The sequence below is a fragment of the Schistocerca nitens genome, chromosome 3 (genome assembly GCF_023898315.1).
Source record: "Schistocerca nitens isolate TAMUIC-IGC-003100 chromosome 3, iqSchNite1.1, whole genome shotgun sequence".
NCBI lineage: Eukaryota > Metazoa > Arthropoda > Insecta > Orthoptera > Acrididae > Schistocerca > Schistocerca nitens.
Genome location: NC_064616.1, coordinates 662,486,777 through 662,510,936, shown reverse-complemented (window position 1 = coordinate 662,510,936; position 24,160 = coordinate 662,486,777). Strand labels below are relative to the sequence as shown.

The 24,160-nt window shown below is 43.6% G+C and overlaps 1 protein-coding gene and 1 pseudogene across 5 annotated transcripts in view; both read right to left on the bottom strand.

The window, feature by feature from the left end:
• LOC126248622 (protein O-linked-mannose beta-1,2-N-acetylglucosaminyltransferase 1-like) overlaps positions 1-24,160 on the bottom strand; it is a 2,277,756-nt gene that overhangs the window by 478,709 nt on the left and 1,774,887 nt on the right. For all 5 annotated transcript variants that reach the window (XM_049949790.1, XM_049949788.1, XM_049949787.1 and 2 more), the window contains one exon: positions 11,505-11,552. The gene's annotated coding sequence lies outside the window, so the exon portion shown is untranslated. The remainder of the gene's footprint in view (positions 1-11,504; positions 11,553-24,160) is intronic.
• LOC126250025 (5S ribosomal RNA) lies at positions 15,380-15,497 on the bottom strand (annotated as a pseudogene).

Below are 24,160 nucleotides of genomic sequence, written 5' to 3'. Positions count from 1 at the left end.
TTTCAATCTTTGATCTGAAATGAACTCTTTGTGCCCTCTGCCGCCCTAGGCGGCCCCCTAGTCTTGGCTAATGATAGAAACGGCCCTGTTGATTATCTCCTAAACTATAAATCAAATGTCATAGAAACTTAAAAAAACATATCACAATTCCTTATCTCCGATACTCGCAATGGAGAACGCTACTTAAAATAAAAGAAAATAAAAACAAAGTGTAGCTGCGGATCTTCTAATTCAAAAAACTTAAACGAAAGTTGATAAAAATTTAAGATTAATGATAAAAATTTTATTTGGTAGCAACTGTTTGCTTGCTTCATCAGTTCACTGGGGGAGAAGTATACACTATGAGATCAAAAGTATCCGGACACCCTCAAAAAACATACGTTTCTCATATTAGTTGCATTGTGCTGCCACCTACTGCCAAGTACTCCATATCAGCGATCTCAGTAGTCATTAGACATCGTGAGAGAGCAGAATGGGGCGCTCCGCGGAACTCACGGACTTCGAACGTGGTCAGGTGATTGGGTGTCACTTGTGTCATACATCTGCACGCGAGATTTCCACACTCCTAAACATCCCTAGGTCCACTGTTTCCGATGCGATAATGAAGTGGAAACGCGAAGGGATACGTACAGCACCAAAGCATACAGGCTGACCTCGTCTGTTGACTGACAGAGACCGCCGACAGTTGAAGAGGGTCGTAATGTGTAATAGGCAGACATCTATCCAGACCATCAAACAGAATTTCCAAACTGCTTCAGAATCCACTGCAAGTACTATGACAGTTAGACGGGAGCTGAGAAAACTTGGATTTCATGGTCGCGCAGCTACTCATAAGCCACACATCTCGCCGGTAAATGCCAAACGACGCGTCTCTTGGTGTAAGCAGCGTAAACATTGGACGATTGAACAGTGGAAAAACGTTGTGTGGAGTGACGAATCACGGGACGCAACGTGGCGATCCGATGGCGGGGTGTGGGTATGGCGACTGCCAGGTGAACGTCATCTGCCAGCGTGTGTAGTGCCAACAGCAAAATTCGGAGGCGGTGGTGTTATGGTGTGGTCGTATTTTGCATGGATGGTACTTGCACCCCTTGTTGTTTTGCGTGGCACCATCACAGCACAGACCTACATTAATGTTTTAAGCATCCTGCTGCTTCCAACTGTTGAAGAGCAATTCGGGGATGGCGATTGCATCTTTCAACACAGTCGAGCACCTGTTCATAATGCATGGCCTGTGGCGGAGTGGTTACACGACAATGACATCTCTGTAATGGACTGGCCTGCACAGAATCCTGTCCTGTATCCTATAGAACACCAACACGGTGAGGGTGTAAACAGCTCCATCCGCACCGCTTTGCTGTCAAAGGTAGAGTGATCATTCTGCTAAAGAGACAGTGCTTTAAGTAAAGTAAACAACAATACTTTGTATTATATGATACGATAATGTTCGTTGCAAAAGTGGTATCTATGTAGTAATTTATGATTCTCTTGTTGACAAATATCTAATGTAGAGTGATTATCTGTGCTGCACATTCCCAGAGAAGTAGGTCAACGTCTAATTGCACAGCGGTCTCGTGAATAGGGCTCTTGATATAGTTCCTCAAGAAAACTTTAAGAATGTCAAATCCGCGAAGACTGGTGACCAAGGATATGTTCCAGTTTAATATATCAAGGACAGACAGAGACTTTGAAACGCAGGTCTCAGATCAGTTGAGTAGGCAGCGGAAGTGGATCAGGTATGAAAAAAGAATTTTAATTTTTTGAACGGTTTAGTGACTGGATTCTTCTTCCCCAGTTGCTCGTATCACCTCATTTAGCGGCAGAAAAGAGTAATTTTCGATTCAGTCTTCAGATGAGTGCCGCCATTAATACTAACACGTAAAAATTGTTTTTGGGCATTTAATCTTAAAAACCGCCATGATGGATTCACCTGTTTGCAGAAATGTAACCTGGTCTAGAAATGTAATGAGTCAATAAAAGACATTTTTATTTGCCCTACAGAAGCTGCACTATTCCCTAACAGTAGTGTCCATATTGAAAACGACACCTCTTGCGTTCCTTAACAAACCCTTTCGGTTCCCTTTGCATATTCTGCTGTAAGAGATGATGATGGTGTCCGATTTTCGAACATTATCCGTGCTGGCTCAGGTTGATTTTCAGCAAGCGATAGCCCTCCTTAGGTGGAACCAGTGCTCAGGTCCAGTTGTACTGGCAGCCACCTTGTCTTGGTAAGGAACGCAATCTGATGTGAATGAACTCACAGGCAGGAATGTGGCGATCAGCATCAAAACTACGAGGATAATCTTGCTATGTTAGTCCAAACTGCAAAGGACGTCTTAAGGAAATAAGCGAAACATGTCTGGAGCTCAAGCAAAATGCATATTTTTCGTGTGTGTCACACGACTGTCAGATGTGTAACAGTGCTGCTGGCCATAAAAATAACAACACCAGGAACGATGGGAAACAACTAAATTGTACTTGTTGTGCGTATACACTACACAGTACAGTAGTAGCAATACATCAATAAGAAGAGCGGCGCGTTTCGTCACAGGGTTATTTGGTAAGCGTGATAACGTTACGGAGATGTTTGGCAGGCTCAAGTGGCAGACTCTGCAAGAGAGGCGCTCTGCAGTGCGTGTAGCTTGCTGTCCAGGTTTCGAGAGGGTGCGTTTCTGGATGACGTATCGAATATACTGCTTCCTCCTACTTGTACCTCCCGAGGAGATCACGAATGTAAAATTAGAGACATTCGAGGGCGCACGGAGGCTTTCCGGCAGTCGTTCTTCCCGCGAACCATACGCGACTGGAACGTAAGAGGGAGGTAATGACAGTGGCACGTAAAGTGCCCTCCGCCACACACCGTTGGGTGGCTTGCGGAGTATAAATGTAGCTGTAGATTCGGGGATGTACAGGGTGCACAGAGTTGCCACCTCTAGCAGCAACATTGGCTGTATCCCAACAAGGCACTGAGTTGAAGGGAGCTTAGATGACTGATATGGCTGAATCAATCCATGCTGCATCAAGTCTATGCCAGAGTTCTTCAGTCGTAATGGCTGCCGAGAGAAGATGTGCCAGCCTCTAATCAACCCTGGGGAACGTGCTGGTCAAGGCAATAGTCTGACATCCTCTGTATCAAGATCTAAAGACAACGTTACAGAGACCTCAATGACAGAGCACAGCTACCGACCCCAGCAAGTCAGAAATATAAAGCTTGTTGTCCAAATTGTCGGCCATGCAAAGCACAGGTGATCGTTTTATGTACTCAGCGGCAGGTTTTGGTCCCGTAAGAGCATGAAAAAGGCAATTTGGAAACACTCGTTTTCCTCGAAGCCTCAGCACATGAGTACATCCATCTTGATGCTGTGTTCAGAATGGGAACTCCCTTGCAGAGATGATGCAATGACAACCCTGTGTCCAATGTTGTTGGATGCACCAGTATCGGCTCGCCTCTGTCTGTTGCCACGTCAGGGGAAGCCACAACGAAGGTTACAGTGCTAATGGTCCGTGGGTTCCAGGCGTCGTCGCACTGTCAGCGTGGATACTTGTCTTGCTGCAAAAAGGCCCATTCCCTGGCGCTAGTACGTGGCGTATCGGTACAATCCCGCATGGCCGAGCATACAACGTCTGACATCTCTGGCGCTAGTCGCATGGGGTCGCTGAGCTCCTGTAAGGAGTTCAGTATAGGTCTCCTGAAATTATCGGTTCCATATCCGCATAGCAGTCGAGTTGTTCCAACCAACATGTGCGGCAATATCACAAAACGATACACCGCAGTCTCGATACGCCACAATGTTGCTGCTGTTGTATTTTGGCGCCTGCTGGTAGACGTTTCTCCTTATTGGACGAGGAATAATACAATCTTCTCATTTCTGAACGAGACGTGTGCTGCAGAATCATTCCTGATTTGAGAAGACGCTACACCTACCTACAACTTGCAGTGCGCCCATGTGTCCACACGTTACCTGTTGCCCAGGGGAAATAAAAATTAATGCCTTGCTCTTATCACATGTCCTTGGAGGTACTAACAAACCTAAAAACATGTCGCTCCTTATAGCTGTAACTGGCAGTCTGCAAATGAAGTACATCATGCAAGCAAGCATGCAGTATATGCCAGTTTGATGTTTGTTGCATGCTGTCTTCATCATGTTGCAATTTTAATGGTCAGGAGTGTATACAGGGTGTAATGGGTATAATTTCAGTTATTTTTATATGTGGTACCTTAATATGTACACACATATAGCTGGTTGTTTTTTCTCTGCATCGAACAGTCTTCCCATAAACACGTCAAAAACTTTACAACCTCATGTTTTCTGCACGGTCATAACGGCACCACTAAGTGGACTATACCTGTCAGTATAGACTAAACGTGTGTCATATGGCCTCAGTCTGCAATAATATACGACGATGTTCGGAATCTATCTCATCCCACGGTCCACATTTGGTGACCAAGAACCCATAGGTGGCTTGATTTCCTCTCCTTGTCGGTCAAATATTAGCGCTGAAAATTACTTTCATCACCAGACGACTGCCTCACGGCCGAGCATATCTCCAAAATGGTTCAAATGGCTCTGAGCACTATGGGACTTAACATCTATGGTCATCAGTCCCCTAGAACTTAGAACTACTTAAACCTAACTAACCTAAGGACAGCACACAACACCCAGTCATCACGAGGCAGAGAAACATATCTCCAATGGCGTAATTATTGACAATGATGCCTGTGATATGGAATTACATTTAGAGGAAGATTCTTAACGCACGTCCGATAATTATGGTAGTTGCAGTACCGTTTGGTTATAATTACAGTACAACTGATTACGTAGGTCCAGTGTGGGTTGTAATTATCGTATGGCAGCGAAACTTGGTAGATTGCTAATGCGTTAATCTGGAACCGAATTACGCCGGATAAAACAGTTGCAATTTTGGGCCATCAAGTGCATATCTGGTGTTATACGGCGTCTAGTCGTCTTTTCCGGTGCTCATATTGAGCAAATTGTGTAAAGGGGCGTTAATGATAAAATGAAAATTATGTCTTTCTCAATTGTTTGGCCTTTTCTGCTCATATCCCGTCCCTAATCGATTAAATATGGAAACGTTTCTATACGTGTTTCTTGCATTCAAAACGCCGGATTTGCACCTGGTGGCCAAGTTGCAACTAATTTTTGTCCAGCGCAAATCGGGTCCGCATTAACACATTAGAATATCTTACCAAGTTTCGCTGCCAGACGATAATTACAGTCCTCAGTGGACCTCTGTGATTAGCTACACTTTAATTATAACTACTCGGTACATGTTTCAGACTGAGCAGACGGATGTGACAAGATGCAATAGTACGTGTGCTTACGCTACCTGAGTCCCTCTTTGTCTTTCTAGGTGACGAGAACTTTGTGCAGCCCTGCACATTATTTAGCTGGGTCTCGGGGCGGGCAGCGCTTCCGCCGCGGCAGGAACAAAGCAACCACAAATCATGTCGGCGCTATTAACTGTAGGAAGCCAAACCGCCTCAATTGAAAAAGACCGACCGGCCACGCAAATGGAACGAGAATGTCCGAGGCGAAGGTCGGAGGGCCGCATTTATCTTACGGACAAGATGAAGCACATCACCTGACCACCACTGCCAAATATGGCCTTAGCTGGACTGCCGCTTTTCGTTAGGCTTCCGAAGGAGCTTCCTTTGTGAATTCTTAACATGGCTCGCTTGAAAATCAGTACCATTCTGGTTGCTAATGTTCAAGGGGCACCCGTTCACTTTACAGAGCTATGTAAAATCATTGCCGAAAAGACGTCAAAAATCAAACTGTACTAAATAATTCGATACCAGTTGCTTTACTTCTCATTAAAAAAGTTACATAGTACCGATGAACTCGGTAACTCAGTGTTTCGTAGACAACTATTTGTGATAGGTTCGTCATACAGTGCAGTGTAGTTAGCTGAGTTAACGACTTTTTTCTTTGGTAAAAACTGACGGACAGATATCGCAATACAAAAAAATCGTACACTGAATTCTTTCAGGGTTGGTACCAACACTGGTATCTTTCAATGTGTATACATTTGGATTCTGAAAACTACGAATATGCTGTCGACGACAGACAGACAATAAACAGACTCCTACAGAAAAAGCTTCATTTATTTAGAACTGGCAAATACGCAACAAGAGTCACATAAGTACTACCAAGACTGAAGCCACCTAGTTAAGAAATGCTAAATTATAATAAGGGAAAGACAAAAGTTGACAGAAACAAAGCTCCATTGTTAGCTGGAACAAAAATACCTGTACAGCAAAGTACTGAATCCAATGTCTTGTCAGTGCGGAAATTATTTTATGTAAAGCAGCTTTTATGGATGTACGACATGAGCCCAGCATTTGACACACGATAATAGCAGAAAAAGCTCTAAAAAGTTCACAATCTACAGTAAAAATACAGAACGAGCTAGAAATCTGTCACTTACTCCTTGCTAAAAATATGTTTGTTAAGGATCTGACGGATGAGATGATTATCACTAAATGGTAATCCGATAAACTTGAAATAGAGGTATATACTGTCAGCGAGGGTTCAACGACTCCTTGCGTGCTTCCTCTTTCTGTCAGCAAAAAAGCGTGTAGAAAGCAATCTCGTACAACTACCATCCGATGAAAAGTCAAGAAATGTAAGAACGTTTCTGTCATTACATAGAACAAATCTTAGAACAAAAGCGAATAAAGAACAGCCGCTGGCTAGCAGGATATGTTTTAATGTGACAAAAACACTAACATGAAATTGCTAAGTGGTGCGAAATGAGGCACGAACTACTGATCCACAACTCCAAATCTTAAGTCTTACATGCAAAAGAATGACAATGCCGTTCAGAATCATGTCTTTGTACAACGTTTAGATGTGTCACCTAAAATTGTGTGTAGAGTGTCTCAAGTCGAGTGTTTCTAGAAATTCTGCAAGTGTCTACGAATGCCTTGGACGATGTAATTCTTAAAAAATTGACGAATACAAGCAGGTCTACTTGTGTGTGTGTATCTGTGTGTGTGTGTGTGTGTGTGTGTGTGTGTGTGTGTGAGAGAGAGAGAGAGAGAGAGAGAGAGAGCGTGGTGGCACCTGTACATTGTTTTGTTAGTCTTCTTACTTGAATTACATTATACACAGGGACTTCAGAAAGTTAAACATCTCATTCCACGCTAAGACCATTGTGCAGCGGGGGTCGCGCATTATCAGAAGAGATTACATGTTCGGGATTTCCTGCAGAGCCAGTTCTGTTACGGTACGGATAACAGCTGCATCACAGGGTGCGAGTGAAATATCGCGCCGACTGGAAACTTACTGCAAAGTTGAAATGCTTGGAACAGTGTGATTCTTGTGGGCAAAATGTAAAGAGCGAGAGTCATCGAAAGTTAAGTTTTCCTGCACGACAATGCAACACCACCCACGGCGCATACAACAAAAGCTTTGCTTCAACGTTTTCGATATCCAGTCAGGATCTTGCACCATGTCATTTCCATCTTATCGGTATACTGAAAGAACATTTGGAAGGAACGAGAGGTTCTAGAATGGCTCCGTGACGAAGGAGTAGATTTAGATCGTCGAGGAACTGAATGTTTGGTTGAACATTCCGACCCTTGTTTACAGAGATTTAGTGACTATGTTGAAAAAATGGTGTCATGTATCTGTGTCACTTTGAGGTGTAGTGCAGCATTTAACAAAAGTTACATGGCCAGCCGTAATAATGTGTAACTTACTTGTTTAAGCTTAGTCGTATATTGCAACGAGTAATGAAGTACTTATCATTTTCCGTCTGTCTTTATGTCATGGTATTCCCAGAATTGTACACTGACGAGTGGCAGCTTCGTTATATGGGGGATTTCGTGAAATTAGGATTCATTTGTGGTTCAGGAAGTTTCAGTAATTACCCTCCGTAGCACATGTTTGCAGAGATCTGGAAGACAGGGTTACAGCTCACGTAGTCACACAATAAATCATTCTTATCGAGTTCCATCGTTGGTGTATGTGCGTATTTTGAGTTTAAGGGGCAAGTAAACTAGCTTCTGCCTGTTCGTCCAAATACAAAATGCAGTGAGCTAAAATGTGGCGTTCTGAAAATTGTACACCACAAACACTACACATTTAAAGGTCCTCTCATCGGAGGAGGAAGTGGTACGCCATCGGAATATGTGCTATCCGTAGGCGAGTAAGAAGGAACTCATCTCAACTGAGTGACCGGAAGAAGCTACACCATCACCAAGTAGTTAAATTCATAAACTGTTGGTTATAGTCCATTACTTTCGACCACTTTACTCCCACCTATGTATGACTTCGTACTTCAATTGAGAGGAGATAGTGTTTAGGACTACACTACAGTAAGTCACGTGATTACCAGTATATTTTTCTTTAGCTGCTGCAAATATCAATTCGCTTCCCTAAACTCCAGCGTTTGCTGATGATAACTCTTTCTGCACCTTCTGTAGACTGAAAATCTGGATAATTTGGACTTCTGTTATCAATGAAGTGTAGACTACAGGACGTTAAAGAGGTGGAAACAGATGAATTCAGCAGCATGAATACGTCTCATATGACCCATTACCAAAAAGATCTCTTATAATTCTGCACAAAACATAATAAATCCATTTGGTAAATAAGTGTTAACAAACTATCACGGAACACTAGAGAGGAGGGGCGGCCAAGATTTCGGCTCAAGACCTGTGCCCGGGCACGAGTGCCAAAGCGCTTAGCCTTACTTCACATTTTCCCCACCGCCACGCCATGTCGTAAACCGCAAAGAGGAGGAAGAGAGGAAAACTGCGAACGCTCCGCATTTAAATGGCATTACAGTCACATTGTATACTACTTGGTTTTATATTTCACATTTCTCAACAACATAGTCACAAACAAAACAAATATCCAGTATTATATAATTATTTTTGGCGCACTGAGGAGATAATATAATTTTTTTCTTGTACAAACTGTCGGCATTCGGATAGATGCAGACAATTTCACAGAGTTTCGCACTCAAGTTGCCACGTAATTGTGGCATATTTAGATTCATAATCGAGAACAGGTCTTTCACACAAATAAGTCGATCAAAATACTGTAACACTTTTCCGAACTCGCCGGCCGCGGTGGCCGTGCGGTTCTGGCGCTGCAGTCCGGAACCGCGGGGCTGCTACGGTCGCAGGTTCGAATCCTGCCTCGGGCATGGGTGTGTGTGCTGTCCTTAGGTTAGTTCGGTTTAAGTAGTTCTAAGTTCTAGGGGACTTATGACCTAAGATGTTGAGTCCCATAGTGCTCAGAGCCATTTTTTTTCCGAACTCGTTATGGAGCCTTGGAAACTCTACCTGAGGGAAGCAATGTGGACACGGACACTTTTAACGTAAAAAGATTTGTCATTAAAACTGGAATTATCTTGCAGGTCAATCAGTTACATCTGCACATGCACAGTGGTGCTTTCAGCTGAAACGGCAAACGGTCTCGAAAGCAGCTCGGAAACAGATATGACTGACAGCGTCCTCAAAAATTTTATAAAACTATCCTCGTAATTCTTTCAAGGCCACAATGAATTCTTCAAAATCCGTGTTTTCTTTAGCACCATTGAGCTTATGGAGGTGGACTTTCTTTGTCAGAATGTGTCCCTTCTACAACGCGATTTTCTCTTTAAATGCATCCCCATCAAATCAAAAAGAAGTTACCTTACGATGTCTTACTAAGGGCAGCGTGTAGTCAAGTCCACTTAAAATGAGAAGTCTACACTTCATTCTGGATGTTCTGATTTTCGTTTTGCACTCCTTTGTCCTTCATAAACTCAATAACAGCGAGTTTTAAATCGGAAAATTATTCCATGCATACCTCTTAACTTAACCAAAATAATTTACAGTAATATAGGAAGTCGCCATAGTCTTCGTTCAGTTCCACTGAAAACTGTGGCAACTGACAACGGAACAATAAGTGCGGCTTCAGAAATTTTACTGTTCGTACCACCAATTTCTTCACGTGCTCCAGAGCTGCAAATTTATCTCAAAGAGCTTTTTTAACGTGCACAGCAATGAATCCCGCTTGTCGGTCGATGTAATTCTTTGTTCTTTCATTGTCAACTAAATCTTTAAATTCTTCCCGCATGGTACTGTAATGTCGTTAAATAGCAAATATGTAGTACCTGTCGCTTATGTGAACTGACAATTCTCATCCCTCTCTTCCCATTCATTTTAAAGGATTGTTAAGACATACCGCTAGACTGCCTGTTTTTGTGCAAACAGTCACTGCACCTGTGAACGTCCCTCAGACCACGAACAAATAGCGAAGGTTAAACAGCGCTGACAGTACGATGCTGCCGAACTCAGAGAGTTGTACCGGCCGAAAAATGCCCCACCGCAGTGCTAAATGAAACGTCGCGTTGTTCCGTGTACTTACAAGAACCGAAGGAAGTGAAGTGACAGGCCCGCACACGTTGCACGGGTGAAGTTTCGCACGCCGTGGCCGCCCTTACCACAGAGCACCCAAATGAATTCCCTTATTTGGATCCATCTGTAAATACTACCGTATAGAAACGCAGCTGCTTTTAAAAAAATACGAAAAACAAATAAAAATTATATCAAGGTGTGCAGTCCCTTCTGCACCTCACTAAATCTAAAATTATCTAGGACCACTTCAGTAACCAAGGCGGAAATCGACTCGATCGCTGAGGTAATATGTTTATTTGTCCCATACCTAAGTGCCACTAGATCGTGCTTTGTGCTGTTCGCAAATGGGTTCATTGTCCACGAGCAATTTACAAAAATCTATTCCATACCAGGATTAACAACGGCTTGGTATGACAGGGTTTCTCTGAAGGGGAAGAAGTTATACGCCTGACGCGTTACGAAAATCTGCTAAAGGATGGCAAATGATGGATCCACAGTAAAGAGGCACGGTATGGGGGTACTGTAGACACCCGTGGCCAGCCTAATCCGGACGGGGACGACAGCGACGATGAGCCTGAGAACTGTAGGTCTCGTTGATCATTACACAGTGAACCCATAATGTAGCCGGAATCTCACAAAAGTTTTATAAAACTTGGGGAACAGTCTTTCTCCTCAATATCTGTGTTCAAGATATTAAATTATTTCAAGGATTTTGCCTTTAGATCCCTTAGACGTGGTCCATCATAGAACTGGGATAAGAAGAACCCGTATGTATGGTAAAATGAATTGGAGCCTCAACCACGCACTTTGCAGTGACCAGCAAATTATACATGCAGATGTTTCTGTAGAGACGTAATTATCTCTCTCATATAAATTTAACAGTTTCCTATATATGAACCATCAGTGTGGGGGTAATCAGAAAACAGGCGACGATTCCTTTTTTTTTTAATAAAGCGATGCTGCTGACGAAGCTACTTATTGCGTTTTTTTTTAATAAAGCGATGCTGCTGACGAAGCTACTTATTGCGTTTTCCAATGATAATACAGATTTCTGCTGACATCAACGACATAAAACAGTGCATATAACGCAATCAGCGCCTTCTCAAAGATTCTAAATCTCACTTACCTTGTTAGTTGATCTCCATACATGCATTACGTCCGTAGAGATGGAGACCTGCAAAAGACATCAAACAGCAGTGAGGAAATTTTCTCTATGCGGTTACTATTATGATATTCACGTCATTTATATTTTAGGTCCTTCCTCTCGAAAATGTAAAATTAAGCAAGTTACGAGTCGGAGCGCCCAGGGTAAGCCTCGGTAAAAGACGACTAAGAAGAAGATAATTTAGTTTCTATTTTGAATATTACGGAAAATAAAAGAATGAAAAAGGCAAGAAAAAGCGAACAAAGTGAAATTAGTCTCTGCCGGTCCATTATAGTCAGGGGACGTCGGCTGGTACGTACTTCTCAATTCAATAAACTTTAACAACAGCCGTGTAATTTAGGTTAGTTTATTTTATTTCTAACGCAACTAGTCTCGGCAACTCATTTTGCCATACGCACCCTTTCGTATGAATCAGTTGCACAACGATTGGGATTCACGGTATCCAGTTTTATGGCGCTATACGATAAGCTCGTTGATTCGATAAAAGCGTATGGGGCCTGAAGATGGCAAAATGAATTGCCGAAACTGGTTGCGTTCGAAATAAAATAAAATAACCTAAAGTATATTGCTGTTGGTAAAGTTTATTGAATTGAAAAGTGAAATTATGTTCTGTTGAAAAAAGTTTAAAAAAATAATCAAGCAATACGAAATCCGTTATTATGAACGCAACTCAGCATTACGTATTTATGTTAATTCAGTTTCCTTGTTTGTTTGAGAGGGTTGTACAAGTTTGTTTTTGGGAGGAAAGTAAAACATGCATAAAATGACAGACAGAATTGTGATATTTCTCGTATTATCAGTTTTACGACATATACTGAACCCCCATACTACAGTAGTACAAGTTTATATGCCAACTAGCTCTGCAGATGATGAAGAAATTGATGAAATGTATGACGAGATAAAAGAAATTATTCAGGTAGTGAAGGGAGACGAAAATTTAATAGTCATGGGTGACTGGAATTCGTCAGTAGGAAAAGGGAGAGAAGGAAACATAGTAGGTGAATATGGATTGGGGGGAAGAAATGAAAGAGGAAGCCGCCTTGTAGAATTTTGCACAGAGCATAACTTAATCATAGCTAACACTTGGTTCAAGAATCATAAAAGAAGGTTGTATACCTGGAAGAATCCTGGAGATACTAATAGGTATCAGATAGATTATATAATGGTAAGACAGAGATTTAGGAACCAGGTTTTAAATTGTAAGACATTTCCAGGGGCAGATGTGGATTCTGACCACAATCTATTGGTTATGAACTGCAGATTGAAACTGAAGAAACTGCAAAAAGGTGGGAATTTAAGGAGATGGGACCTGGATAAACTGAAAGAACCAGAGGTTGTAGAGAGTTTCAGGGAGAGCATAAGGGAACAATTGACAGGAATGGGGGAAAGAAATACAGTAGAAGAAGAATGGGTAGCTCTGAGGGATGAAGTAGTGAAGGCAGCAGAGGATCAAGTAGGTAAAAAGACGAGGGCTAATAGAAATCCTTGGGTAACAGAAGAAATATTGAATTTAATTGATGAAAGGAGAAAATATAAAAATGCAGTAAATGAAGCAGGCAAAAAGGAATACAAACGTCTCAAAAATGAGATCAACAGGAAGTGCAAAATGGCTAAGCAGGGATGGCTAGAGGACAAATGTAAGGATGTAGAGGCTTGTCTCACTAGGGGTAAGATAGATACTGCCTACAGGAAAATTAAAGAGACCTTTGGAGAGAAGAGAACCACTTGTATGAATATCAAGAGCTCAGATGGCAACCCAGTTCTAAGCAAAGAAGGGAAGGCAGAAGGGTGGAAGGAGTATATAGAGGGTTTATACAAGGGCGATGTACTTGAGGACAATATTATGGAAATGGAAGAGGATGTAGATGAAGATGAAATGGGAGATAAGATACTGCGTGAAGAGTTTGACAGAGCACTGAAACACCTGAGTCGAAACAAGGCCCCGGGAGTAGACAACATTCCATTAGAACTACTGATGGCCTTGGGAGAGCCAGTCATGACAAAACTCTACCATCTGGTGAGCAAGATGTATGAGACAGGCGAAATACCCACAGACTTCAAGAAGAATATAATAATTCCAATCCCAAAGAAAGCAGGTGTTGACAGATGTGAAAATTATCGAACTATCAGTTTAATAAGTCACAGCTGCAAAATACTAACGCGAATTCTTTACAGACGAATGGAAAAACTGGTAGAAGCGGACCTCGGGGAAGATCAGTTTGGATTCCGTAGAAATGTTGGAACACGTGAGGCAATACTAACCTTACGACTTATCTTAGAAGAAAGATTAAGAAAAGGCAAACCTACGTTTCTAGCATTTGTAGACTTAGAGAAAGCTTTTGACAACGTTAACTGGAATACTCTCTTTCAAATTCTGAAGGTGGCAGGGGTAAAATACAGGGAGCGAAAGGCGATTTACAATTTGTACAGAAACCAGATGGCAGTTATAAGAGTCGAGGGGCATGAAAGGGAAGCAGTGGTTGGGAAAGGAGTGAGACAGGGTTGTAGCCTCTCCCCGATGTTATTCAATCTGTATATTGAGCAAGCAGTAAAGGAAACAAAAGAAAAATTCGGAGTAGGTATTAAAATTCATGGAGAAGAAGTAAAAACTTTGAGGTTCGCCGATGACATTGTAATTCTGTCAGAGACAGCAAAGGACTTGGAAGAGCAGTTGAACGGAATGGACAGTGTCTTGAAAGGAGGATATAAGATGAACATCAACAAAAGCAAAACGAGGATAATGGAATGTAGTCAAATTAAATCGGGTGATGCTGAGGGGATTAGATTAGGAAATGAGACACTTAAAGTAGTAAAGGAGTTTTGCTATTTAGGGAGTAAAATAACTGATGATGGTCGAAGTAGAGAGGATATAAAATGTAGACTGGCAATGGCAAGGAAATCGTTTCTGAAGAAGAGAAATTTGTTAACATCGAGTATAGATTTAAGTGTCAGGAAGTCGTTTCTGAAAGTATTTGTATGGAGTGTAGCCATGTATGGAAGTGAAACATGGACGATAACCAGTTTGGACAAGAAGAGAATAGAAGCTTTCGAAATGTGGTGCTACAGAAGAATGCTGAAGATAAGGTGGGTAGATCACGTAACTAATGAGGAGGTATTGAATAGGATTGGGGAGAAGAGAAGTTTGTGGCACAACTTGACTAGAAGAAGGGATCGGTTGGTAGGACATGTTTTGAGGCATCAAGGGATCACAAATTTAGCATTGGAGGGCAGCGTGGAGGGTAAAAATCGTAGAGGGAGACCAAGAGATCAATACACTAAGCAGATTCAGAAGGATGTAGGTTGCAGTAGGTACTGGGAGATGAAGAAGCTTGCACAGGATAGAGTAGCATGGAGAGCTGCATCAAACCAGTCTCAGGACTGAAGACCACAACAACAACAACACTGAACCTTTAATAATGGGTGGGTGCATCGGTAGAGTATCTACGGGTAAAGTACTGGTTTGGCAACCAGCACTGATATATGTAACATCGAGCTTGAGATATTTCTTGACGATGTGTAGTTCCCGTTGAAAGAATGAACAACAAATCAGAAAGTTGGGAACTGCAAACTCCACCCCTATCCCGTCTCAGTCTTTATCATTAATTCTCCTGAAACAACATGTTGACTAAGCAAGGCACTCCGTCATCAGGCCACATGTGGCCCACCGGGACCATCCGACCGCCGTGTCACCCTCAGCTGAGAATGAGGATAGGAGGGGCGTGTGGTCAGCACACCGCTCTCCCGGTCGGTATGATGGTTTTCTTTGACCGGAGCCGCTGCTATTCGGTCGAGTAGCTCCTCAATTGGCATCACGAGGCTGAGGGCACCCAGAAAAATGGCAACAGCACATGGCAGCCCGGATGGCCACCCATCCAAGTGCCGGCCACGCCCGACAGCGCTTAACTTCGGTGAACTGACGGGAACCGGTGTATCCACTGCGGCAAGGCCGTTGCCTACATGTTGACTACAACCCGGAAATTTTGAATTTATAAATAGATTGTTAGCATCAACGAATCAATGGAACAAATGTTTACTTATACTACAGGTTGAACCCCCAACTCCAGCGACAAAATTTCGGAGGTCGTTCAAAAATATTTTCTGAATTACGATTTATAGCAACAAATATAAAGCGATTCGCATACGCAGACATTTACATACTTACATGTCCCATATGACAAGAATGGGACAGGTAGTATGCATCTGTACTCTGCAAACCACTGTGAAGGGCTTCGCAGTGGATAAATCCCACTGCATCGGTTATTAGGGCACTTTTCCATACCATTCGTGCATGGGGGTCGAGAAGAATGACTGATTAAATGCTTCCGCCCACGCTGTAATTAATCTAATCTTGTCCTCCCGGTCCGTACGGGAGCGATACGTAGGGAATTACAGCATGTTCTTATAGTCATCATTTAAAGCTGGTTCTTGAAGCTTTGTAAGGAAGCTTTCTCAGAACAGACTGCGTCTATCTTCAAGAATCTGCCTGCTCAGTTTCTTCAGCATCTCTGTGACACTCTCCCACGTGTCAAACAATCCTGTGACCTATCTTACTGCCGTTCTCTATATGCGTTCAATATCCCCTGTTAGTCCTATTTGGTACGGGTCCTACACACTTGAGCAATATTCCACAATGTATCGCACGAGTGATCCTCTGTAGATTGATTTCATATCCCTAGTATTCTCCCAAAGAACCTACGTCTGCCACCTGCTTTATCTTCGACTGGATCTATGTGATTGTTCCACTTCATATCCCTACAAAGTGTTACACCGTGTTACTTGTATGTATTGTCCGACTACAGATTTGACTCTTTCACAATGTAGCCGTAAGGTACTACGTTTTCTCGAGTTGTAAAGTGCACAATATTACATTTCTGAACATTGTAAATACGTTTTTTGCGCCAATTTGAAACCTTATCGATATTTGTGCAGTTTGTTTCAGACAGTACTTAATTAAAGATTACTGCATCATCAACGAAAAGCCTTAGGTTACTATCTATATTGTGCGTAAGGTCATTAATATAAGCTTGGGGCACACCCAGAGTTACTTCTGAAATTTGTTGATGATTATCCACCCAAGACAACTTGCTAAGACCAGTCTATTAATAAATCGTCAATCCAGTCACAAATTTCGCTTGATATCCCGTACAATCGCACTTCTGATAATAAGTGTAGATGTGGTACTCAGTCAAATGCTTTTCGGAAATCGAAAAATACTGCATCTACTCGATTGCCTTGTTCCTCGTGTGAGAAAAGTGCGAGTTGGCTTCCACGTGATCGATGTTTTCGGAATCCTTGCTGGTTGGCATGCGAGTGGCCAATCTGTTCAAGATACCTCATTACGTTTGAGCTCAGAATATGTTCTCGGATTCTACAACTGGCGTTATGGCATGGGAAGCTATAGGGTACGAATTCAGGTTACAACTGATAGTGACTGATGGAACTTTGACGGCACGAAGGTGCGTGACGGCCATATAGTGTGTTACCTCTCATGCGACAGTATCGTCGTGCTGTTTCTGAATAGGACAATACTCGTCCAATAATGGCACGTGTCTCTGTTAACTGTCTGCGTCATTTTGAGGTGTTCCCATGGTCAGCAAGATCACAGATCCAGGCAGTGCACGTAAAATAACACAACCATAATAATTTGTTTACATCACAGGTTAGTTCAGTGCTTTTGCTCTGTAATTGCCTTGTACAGTGGATCTTCTATGTGTAAGCTGTTTGATTTGATGGATGTACTGAATGGTCGATTGATTTACACAACCACATAGACGTCTCAGAATGGGATAGGTACATAGCCACAGATTTTTGCAGTCAATGCTACGCGACGTTTAAGGTGTTGTAAAGACCCACGCCACTTGACAGTGGAAGGCTGGAAACGAGTGATTTGGATTTTTTTTTCTTTATTGTTATTTCATTCCTCAATGAGGCGGGCCAGCAGTGGTCTACATACGCCACTCTTCAGCCAAGAGACACAACAGATAGACACAGAGGACAGAGAAACTTATAAAAGCATGGTAATACATGATGAACATATTCACAATATATCAGAAGTCGTTCGACGGAAGGCACAGTACATAGAGGGCGTCGCCATGTGAACAGATGAAGACATCCAGTTGGAGACGCGAACGTAGGAGAACACTGATGCAAACACTGTAGCACACAACGGAGAAACACTGACGCACAGAAACGCTGGTGACGATCATCAGCGAAGCATTCACAAACACACTGATGAAAGGGGGGGGCTGCCTCCAGGTGGAAGGGAGGGGTAGGAGGGCGGGAAAGAGGGGGGTGGAGCCAGTGGGAGAGAAGAAGGGAGGGGGAGGGGAGGGGAGAGGGGTGTGTGTGGAAGCCCAGGGAGTGGGGGAGGGGAGAGAGGGAGGGAGGAGGAGGGAGGAGGGGAGGAGGGAGAGAAAGGAAAGAGGGTGCCCCGTAGGAAAAACACAGGAGGAGGAAGGGTAGGATCAAAGCTGGTAGGAGGGGTAGATGGAGGGGACGAGGGCATCACCAGGGAGGGGGAGTTGGTAGAAGCCACCTTGGGCAAGGGTATGGAGTGTGGTAAGATGGAGAGCAGGTTGGATGCGGGTGTACAGTGGACGGGGGTGGGAAAGGATGGGAGAGACAAGCGGGTGAGGGGGATCAAGTTTATGAGAGGTTTAAAGGATCCAAATCCGTTCAAGGAAGTGGAAGAGGTGTGGGAAAGGAATTAAGTCATAGTAGATCTGCATGGGGGAAGGGAGGCGGATGCGATAGACGAGGCGGAGCACATGGCGTTCCAGGATTTGAAGGGACTTGTAGAAGGTAGGAGGGGTGGAGATCCAGGGGGGATGGGCATAACAGAGGATGGGGCAAATGAGGGATTTGTAGGTGTGGAGGATTGTGGAAGGGTCCAGACCCCATGTGCGGCCAGAAAGGACCTTGAGGAGGTGGAGTCGGGAGTGTGCCTTGGCTTGGATCGTCAGGAGATGGGGGGTCCAGGAGAGTCGACGGTAAAGAGTGATGCCAAGGTACTTGAGGGTGGGGGTGGGGTTAATAGGACGGCCATAGATGGTGAGATAAAAATCAAGTAGGCGGAAGGAAGGTGTGGTTTTGCCTACAATGATGGCCTGGGTTTATGAAGGATTGACCTTGAGCAGCAACTGCTTACACCAAGTGGTGAACTGGTCAAGATGGGGCTGGAGAATGTGCTGGGAGCGTTGCAGGGTGGGGGCGAGGGCAAGGGAGGCGGTGTCATCGGCGTATTGGAGAAGGTGTAAGGGGGGTGAAGACGGTGGCATGTCTGCCATGTAAAGAAGATAGAGAAGAGGGGAGAGGGGTAATTTGGAGTGATGAATCACACTTTACCCTCTGGCAGTCCGGTGGAAGGATTTTGGTTTGGTGAAGGCCAGGAGAAAGTTACCTGCTGAGTGTCCAGCGAAGGGGTCGCTAATTTCAAAATTAAATATTTCGAAAACTTAGATCGATAAACGAGTGCAATAAACGGTGTGCTCATTTTGAAAGCTGTAAGAACTTTATATAGAACTTGCGAAATCACCCATAAAGCTGTTAACAGATAGCGCTGTAATCGCGGTATATAGCGCCTACAAATAGCGCGCCGCAGTTCAAAGCGATCAGTCCCGCCGGTGAAAAGTGAGAGGAGGTTAGCGTACCGAAGGAATGTATCCGATGGAACAACGTGTTCTTCTGGTACTGGAATACCACAGTTTTGAACACAGGCCTACGGCAACAAGGTGCAGTTCTCAAACACGGTTTAATGATCCATGAGGGCCCGATGCGAAAACCATTCGCAAGCTCTTCGCCAAATTCCAAAGAACAAGCAGCGTGGCTGATGATCTAGCGGAGAACGTGGGCACCAGGCAAGCTGTAGTTACTCCTGAAATCGTCACCAAGGGTTTCTGGATTATTCAGCAAACTCCAAGGAGATCCGTCCGAAGAACTGCAGCAGAGACTTGTTTGAAGAGGTCCAGTACGAAGAAAATACTTAGAGCGTACACATGTTTCCATTCAAAACCGAAAGCCACCAGGCCAAACCTGTACGAGCCGTGAGACAGAGGGCTTACTTTGCGAACCACGTTCTCACAATGAGTGATAATGAAGGATTTGATGTTGGCTGCATCTGTTTCACAGATGAAGCACACTTCTACCTGAATGGGGTAATGAATAAACAGAACTGGTGATTTAGGGTTTCCGAAAAATCTCGATTTGTGTGAAGCGAGACTACTGTATCCTCCCTAAGTTACTGTTTGGGCTGTGGTATGCAGAAGATGCGTTACTGGCCTTTTTTTTTCATGCTAGAAACGACCTTTAATGATCGTTACGTTGCAATTTTGAATGAGTTTGCGGCCACACAGCTAGCGTTGGAGGATTGACCACACACACAGGGTTTATGTAAGATGGGCTCAGACTACAACGCATCGAGTAACTGTTTCGCTGTATTGATGAATACTTCGAGAATAGAGTCATTGAGTTGGACTGTTGCTAATTTACTGGCGCAGTGATGCATTGACCACCATGTTCCCCCGATCTGACTCCTTGTGACTCTCTTCTGTGGTAACATTGAAAGGCGCTTCTACTAGAAACATCCAGTCAACCTGGACGAGCTTGAATCGGAGATCTGTGTGGCATGTGCATCGATTTCCGTCGAGACACTACTTGATGTGATGGCAAATTTCATTGTTCGCTTGTTCCACCTGAGTACTGAACACTTCACAAAAAGATTGTGATGTGACTGCAAAGACCGCTTGCAGAGGACGAGTTTAATTATACACTGTACGAGCCGCACAGCGTACAGCGCCATCGGTGAGCAGCTTTTCGATCTATTTCGGAACTTCCGTATAGAATTCTTACAGCTTTCACAGTAAACATACCTTTTGTCATATAGATCTTAGTTTTCGAAATATTTAATTTTGAAACCAGAAACTCGTTTGCTGGACACCCTGTACCATCATGTGTAGTGCCAGCAGCGCAGGAGGGAGGAGGTGGTGTTACGGTATGGTGATGTTTTTCGTGATTTCGTTGTGGTCCTCCAACTGCGTTTAAGAAAACGTTCAACGCGGAAGAATGTGAAAAAATTTTACCGCAATACGTACTGCGTACATTAGATGAACACTTCAGAGGGATGATTATTTGTATCAACATAACAGTAAATCAGCATCTGTGATTTGTGGACTATAAGGTTCCTGAAATGGAATGACCTACCCCGAGTCCCAACGAAACCCAATGGTATTCCTTTTGGATGAGTTAGAATCTCGACGCCGCTCGGGACCCCAGCGACTGGCATCACTACTTCCTCTGGTTTTGGTTCTTGACGAAAGATGGTTTGCCATTCCTCCGCAAACACTCAGACACCTCAGTGAAAGTTTTCACAGCAGAATCAAAGCCATCATAAAGGCGAAGGATGAACACACCCCATATTAATATCCTTTAATAGGTGTCCGGATACTTCTGATCAGATATTATGTATTATTTTTAAGTGCGGTTGAAAGACGGATAACGCAAGAAAACCTCATGCTTCAAATTGTTGCAGCCATTCTCAGTAGAAAATAAATTACTTGGCTAATAAGCTTGCTGGTGAGAGGAAGATGCTGGATCACACTAAATCTACAGAAACAGTCACAACAATCAGTCCAGTGATGACATTGCTGAGACGTCTAGCCGGCCGGAGTGACCGTGCGGTTCTAGGCGCTACAGTCTGGAGCCGAGCAACCGCTACGGTCGCAAGTTCGAATCCTGCCTCGGGCATGGATGTGTGTGATGTCCTTAGGTTAGTTAGGTTTAATTAGTTCTAAGTTCTAGGCGACTGATGACCTCTGAAGTTAAGTCGCATAGTGCTCAGAGCCATTAGAAACAATTTTTTTTGAGACGCCTATTTAAATTTCCGCACAAACTTCCCAGTCTTATCATCCTTTATCGAACACTTTTGAAAATAAAACTAACAAATACTCCTCAATGGTACCCAACTACTATATCAAAAAACAGTAAAAGACCTTGGAATAATCTTGGATGAACACCTAAACTGGGACGAACAAACGGTCACAGCTTGCCGGAAATCGCTCTCCTTCCTACATGCAATCCAAAAATTTAGAAAAATATTTCCAACCCATGTTAAACAAAAATTAGTCCACACACTAGTCTTGCCTAATCTTTACTACTGTGATGTAGTTCAACACGACACAAATAGTACAAATTCGAGATGCCTCGAGCTAGTGATGAATGCTTGCGTTAGATACGTGTGCAATATACGGTTGTAGGATCATATCAGTCCTTCATACTCCCAGCTAGGTTGGATACGCCCACATAAGGTACGCGATCTCCACACGATGTGCTTACTTAATTGATTTCTTAGTCACTGGGGCACCCAATACTTATCTTCTCACATTAAACACCTATCATCATTCCACAACCGCAATACCAGATCGGAAACGTCTAGCATCTTGGCTGTACCTTTAAATAACACAAAACCTTTCTCCATGTCATACTCAATCTCAGCCATAGGACTATGGAACGCGCTCCTCTGTGATCTGCGTCTTATCCAGAACCACTGAACATTCAAGAGGGAACTCAAAACTTACATATTATGGACGGTATAAATGGTTCAAATGGCTCTGAGCACTATGGGACTCAACTTCTGAGGTCATTAGTCCCCTAGAACTTAGAACTAGTTAAACCTAACTAACCTAAGGACATCACAAACATCCATGCCCGAGACAGGATTCGAACCTGCGACCGTAGCGGTCTTGCGGTTCCAGACTGCAGCGCCTTTAACCGCACGGCCACTTCGGCCGGCTATGGACGGCATAGCCGGCATTGTTGTGCCCCTCTCATCTCTTTCTTTCTCCTCTCCATCATAGATTCGAATTTTACAATTCTATTTCTCTTCCTCTAACCTAGCTACCTCTTCTTATCAGCCGCGCGGGATTAGCCGAGCGGTCGGGGCGCTGCAGTCGTGGACTGTGCGGCTGGTCCCGGCGGAGGTTCGAGTCCTCCTTCGGGCATGGGGGTGTGTGTTTGTCCTTAGGATAATTTAGGTTAAGTAGTGTGTAAGCTTAGGGACTGATGACCTTAGCAGTTAAGTCCCATAAGATTTCACATACATTTGAATTTTTCTGCTGTATCTCTATCACCCCATTCTATCGTCTCATGTCTCTGCTCGATGCGAATAACTCACAAGCTGCAAGAACATAACGAGAAAATTCCCAACTAGCAATAGGACTGACATTCATAAAAGAAAAATATGTTTATTTTCATATACATAGTCATTACCATTATTATTCTTGATAGTTATAACTATTTTTTTATCGTTATAGTTATCCTTGTACTACTGTTATAATCTCTATTTTTTAACATTAATACTGTATAACACGTGGTATGTCCATAATGTTATGTACAAACTGAAATTCGTTCAATCTGAGTATGCCTGGTTAGGTGTAAGAGAGGGCATAAAGGCCCTAATCTTGCCAGGTAAAATAAATGCATAAATAAATAAATAAATACACACACTACGCTCTTGGGTCTGAGCACTATGGGACTCAACTTCTGAGGTCATTAGTCCCCTAGAACTTAGAACTAGTTAAACCTAACTAACCTAAGGACATCACACACATCCATGCCCGAGGCAGGATTCGAACCTGCGACCGTAGCGGTCTCGCGGTTCCAGACTGCAGCGCCTAGAACCGCACGGCCACTTCGGCCGGCCTACGCTCTTGGTCTGGCTGCATGTACATTAGAATTCCCACACTGAGGCGCAAACGGCTGCACCGAGAATCATCTCGCGGCTCGCATCTCTTCCAGAACCTGCGCAAAGCACTTAGTGTGTCTGGAGGGGGCCCGCTTTGTCAGCGGGAGTCGGCGTAGAAACACAATATTGGAAAAATGTTCAGTCTTGCTGCAGCAAAGAGCGAGCATTAAAGCGAAGTCGCAACCGGGGTTCGCCTTTTTCCTCCAGCCGGTATCTCTCACTTTTTCGGTAGTCTCGATGTGTTTTCCATTACCGCCGTATAAAGAATTTCTCATTCAGTGTGAGGGAGGAGGTGGCTGCAGAATGAGACGCTTTTAAGTGTAATCACTGGGTAAACAGCGGCGCCTCCGGCTGCGGCTGCGCCCGCGGCCGCGGCAATAACCATTACTGCGTCTGCGCGGCGCTAAGTACACGTGCCGCCGTGGAATTGCATGCGATTACCAGCCGCGTCTCGCGCGACAAACCTATATCACCGGAACAGCTCCGTTTTCGCCCGCTGTCGCCTAATAATATACGAAAGTGTAAGGTACACTCATATCCACATCGTGGCTTATACGAGCTTTGGGGAAAAATAATGCGAGCACCTTTTGGCGTCCGGGTTTCACAGCGTGAATACGCCTGGTCATCGGTGAGTATAAGGCATAAAATTTTAATTATCACCTCGTAAAAGTCAAGTTACGTACACTCAAAGAAAAAAAAATGAAGGAAATATCCGAATGTGACGGAAATAGGTAGATGCGATGTACATGCACAGACAAACAAATGGTTACAATTAAAAAAATAAAAATAAAAAACACTGGGTGATTTATTCAAGGGAAAGAGCTTCACAAACTGAGCAAGGTCAACAACGCGTTGTTACATCTCTGGCCCTTATGCAAGC